At 36.1% G+C, this 4,754-nt stretch overlaps 1 non-coding gene across 1 annotated transcript; it reads left to right on the plus strand.

Moving 5' to 3' along the window:
- Positions 1–470: 470 nt before the first annotated feature.
- LOC141644706 (small nucleolar RNA R71) lies at positions 471–577 on the plus strand. Its single transcript, XR_012544316.1, has one exon. It is a non-coding gene; the product is annotated as a small nucleolar RNA R71 (small nucleolar RNA).
- The last annotated feature ends 4,177 nt before the right edge of the window (positions 578–4,754 follow it).

The raw sequence follows: 4,754 nt of genomic DNA on the forward strand, positions 1-4,754 counted from the left end.
TAAGACAAGTTCGGATGAAATTTTGTAGGGTTATAAGTGTTGGAAATGTACCCGGTGGATATGAACTTTGTCTTAGAGCTTGAAAAACATTTACCTCTTCAATGGGGGCTCGGCAATGAGCGGCATAATGTCCCGCACCTCCACAACCATCACAAACAACGATTTGGCTTTTTGTAGACACGACATTGAGTTGTTGAAGGGAATCTTTAGCATCTCTTTCCGCCAAATGTTGTTGGAGCAAGGCAATTTGAGCTAGCAAAACAGAGTTGTTGGAGGATTCTTCTTTACCTTTGGATGGCACAACTCGGGAATTGACATATTGGGCATCATGGACCACCATAGATTCGATCGTGGCATGAGCATGGTCGGTGTCAATTTGATCAAACCGCCCATTGTTGGCGGAATGAAGAATCCTTCGGGACTCGGCACAACATCCATTGTAGAATGTTATTGCTAGAAACCAATCATCTAGCCCATGATGTGGGCATTGTCTTTGAAGCTCTTTGTACCTCTCCCAAGCCTCATATAAGCTCTCAAGAGCTTGTTGACGGAATCCGGTAATTTGGCTCCTCAAAGTTTGACTTTTCTCGGGTGGAAAAAACTTTGTATAAAAAGCAAGAGCCAAAGTCTCCCAATTGGTGATTCCCATAGCGGTGCGGTCAAGGCTATTAATCCAAAGCTTGGCCTTGTCCTTCAAAGAGAAAGAGAAAAGTATCTCCTTTATTTGGGCTTGAGTAACACCCGTTTGACGAATCATGGAGCAATAGTCACAAAAATTTTGCACATGCAAATTGGGATCCTCCAAAGGACTTCCCCCAAATTGCTTCTTCTCCACAAGGCTAATGAAAGCCGGTTTGATCTCGAAGTCCGGCGCGGTGATTTGAGTGGTTGTGATACCGGCCGGAAGCATGGCCGCGGTGGGCTTTGAGTGATCGTAAAGTTTCACCATCTTTTTGGTAGTAGATGGTGATGGTGGTGGAGATGATGAACTTGAAACCTACTGCTATTCAAGGGCTTCTAGATCGTCTAAGTAAGACTTTCTAGCACTTTCGGCTTGTACGGGAGAAGAGGCTTCTTTCACTTCCTTCCAAAACCGTCGTCTTCTCCTAAAGGTTCTCTCGGTATCGGAATCCGGAGAAAGCAATTCTCCCTTGCATGAGGACCTGGGCATAAGACAACAATTTCTAGAGAAGTGATAAGTAACGGTCTCAAGGAACAAGTGTTCCCCAAGACAAAGGAAAACAAGATAAAAATCGACAATTCAAAATGCAATAAAACCGTTTCCCCGGCAATGGCGCCAAAATTTGATAGGCTTATCGCGTACCTATACAAAGATAATTTCACTAGACACAAATTAATGTAGTAATAGGGGTCGAACACAAGGAAACGGGAATTACGTCGTGAATTGCTATGGGTAGATTTTTATCAAGGTCGACTTCGATTTTGGTTTGGTTTGTTTGTTTGATGATTAATAAAAATTATAATGTAAATTATATAATAAAAGGGAGTCTAAGGGGTTCGGGTCACACATGCAAAGATAAACATATGATCATGATAAACTTGGTACTAATAACATTGTCAATTGCTTAGGTTTAGAGACACCCACCTTACGATATTAGTGTCAACCATAGACCGGGTCCTAGAGAAACTCTCGTCCATGACTAGGTCGTCCTACTATACATGCTTAGTCTAATTCAATTCCGTGCCTCTCGACTTATAGAATGAATGAACAAACATAATCAATTGAATAAGGCCTTAAACAAAGATTAAATGTTATGGCACAAGCATGTGATAGAAGCAATTTAAACAATATTATTATTAACCTATTTTATCATGTTATATACTTGATTTGCATGGCTCCCCTAGCCCTTATACTAAGAGATTTAGCTACTCATGTTAAGGTGCAAATTGTAAACTATATAAAGAGAAATGACAAACATGATTTGAGTGATCTATATGAACTAAATGTTTTAACATGTAAAAGAAATTAAACTAAAGTAATCTAATTAGAGTGCTAAATTATAAACTAATATAAACTAAATAGATATGTAAAAATGTAAACTATATAGAAATACCTTAAAGAGATGAACTTTGAATGGAAGAGCAATATATATAACTAAATGCTTGAAAATGTATTGAGAACCAAATGTTTAAGAACTACAAGATTAACTTATAGAGAAATCTAAAATGAAAACTATTGAGAGAATTGTATTGCTTAAGGCTATATATGAAAATGAGACGTAAAGAATTGGATGCCTAAAGCCTTGGAATACCTCTCCTATTTATAGGAGAGGAAAAGAAAACGTAAGAAATCATGAGGCATGCGGCCCCGATCGGGGTCGTGTGTTTCCGGGTATTTTCCACTTAATTCCCCACTTAATTGTTGAGGAATCCAAAGAGCATGAATAATGACCCTTAATGCACCCGGGTAAATGCTTCATCTATCATCTTTAGAGCTCCCAAAAAGTATCCTAAGCATGTTGGAATCTTATGTTTTTCCACCTTGACTTGGACTTGAACATTGGGCTTTGACTTTTGCATTAGGCTTCAATTGTAATTCTCACTTCAATCCCACAAATCTTCATGCAAACACCCATTCAAACACTTTCATGCTAGTCCAATATTAGGTCTTGTTTAGCTTAGTGGACTTAGTGTACAAAATGATAGGAAAAAGCCTCTAAATGCTTAGATTCCTACAAAAACATGTTAAGACAAGCAAATACACTAGAACAACAAATATTAGCTTATGACACTATGACAAGTGTTAAATAACAAATAAAATGGAGCTAATATAGGGGATGAAAGTATATAAAATATGCACTTATCAGTATTAGCAATGCCATATGGAGTAAAATGACATTCAAGTTACCTTTTTAATTATATTGTAAATTATAAAAATTAATTATTCCATGATGGTTCAAAAAATTAAATTGTGGAATTTTAAAAGGTTTTTTATTCAGTTTTCTAAATTTATTTTACCATTAATTATGTGTAATACTCCGTATTTTATATTACTATTTAAGTCGGGTTAATTGTTTAGTCGATAATTACGTTATGTTATTTTACTTGACTCGTGTTGTATCGTAAGATCGAGTTGTTTCGTAAGTTATTTGAGACGGGTTTACATGGAATTCGAGATGTGAGCTAACCCATTTACCCTCGACCCATTGGAGTTTACCCAATAACATGTTTAACCCAACACCCAACATCATGTTTTAACCTAATTCTTAACCTAATGTTACCCTAACACTACACAACCCTCATCTCACCCTCCTCCCTCCTTTTGACGCACACCAACACACACACACACACGATCCTTTCATTTGATTGAAGATTGCTCATCGATTCCAACCTAATTCGATTCCCTGTTTGTAAGTCGATATAATTCCATTGTTTATACTGTTTTAATGTCGTTTTTTTCGAAAAGTTTGAAAAGAGAGTCCTGTTTATTTGATGTCTAGTTTATGCATATAAAATGTCATAGTCAAATTCTTTGTGGTTTGTCCTAGGTGATTTATTTATGAACATGTCGCTGAAAAGTCCGCGAATCTGATTTGGTTGTGGAAAATGATTTGAAACCTTAGGGGGTGTTTGGTTCACCCAATATAGGTATGAGGTATGGGTTTGGAATGAACCAAACCCATACCATGTGTTTGGTTGACAAAATTGAAGGTTTTATACCCATACCTCAAACCCATGAGGTATGGGTTTCTCATACCCAGGGAGGGGGGTGGGTATGAGATTGATACCCATGGTATCAAATTACAAATATTAAAAAGTGATAAAAATAATTGTAAAAAAATCATTTTATATATTTATTTGATTAAATTTTCTCTACATGATTTAATAGTATAAAAATTATTATTAAAAATATTGTATTTTGAAAAGTTTTTAGCTTTGATTAGTTTCTAACCTCATACCCCCAAAATTGAACCAAACACAAGGTATGAGGTATCAAGTTCCAACCCGATACCACACAGGTATGATTCCCGATTCCAAACCCCTACCCACGCGTGAACCAAACACCCCCTTAATTTTTATGTCGATTAAGTTATGAGGCTTCTTCATACATAATATTTGTATAGTCTAGATGATAATAGGATTTGGAATTTCTGAAAAATAATGTTTTAAACTCGTTTTATGAATCAATACTTTTTATGCGACGGTTTCTGTCAGTTTTTGGAAATCAGTCTGAAAACCCTTGATAAGTATGGAATTTGGGAAAAACACGTTAGATATAATTTGTAGCTAAGACTCATGGGGTTCCAATTCAATTGGCTTTGTATCAATTTGATTTTTCTGGAATTAGTTATGTATTTTATTCCGAGTCTGTCATGTGCTGGAAAATCAGGAAAAATCGTGTTTGTTCTTTAAGTTGATATTCCTATTAAGTTATGATGAGCCTAGGTTATGTGCATGATTATTTGATTGAGAAGGTGGTAATTATATATAATTATGTTATGTAGGTGATGGATATGTGAAGGTTCATAATTGATTGCTTGTGTGAGCTTGGATTGCGAAAAGGTAGGGAAATACACTTGACTTCTTATCGTGTTGTTGAATTGTGTTGACTTGTTTGTGTTTCATATGATCAAATTGTGAGCGTGACTTGATTCGTGGTTGTTGATTACGCTATGATATGGTTGACTGAATTGTTCGTGTTGAGTGTGTTATCACAACATTTGTTAGCTGGCATGATTTCATTCATTGATATACATATTGTATTGCATTGTTCACTGTTGAGCATTCATATG

Source organism: Silene latifolia, chromosome 2, assembly GCF_048544455.1.
Source record: "Silene latifolia isolate original U9 population chromosome 2, ASM4854445v1, whole genome shotgun sequence".
NCBI classification, from domain to species: Eukaryota; Viridiplantae; Streptophyta; class Magnoliopsida; order Caryophyllales; family Caryophyllaceae; genus Silene; species Silene latifolia.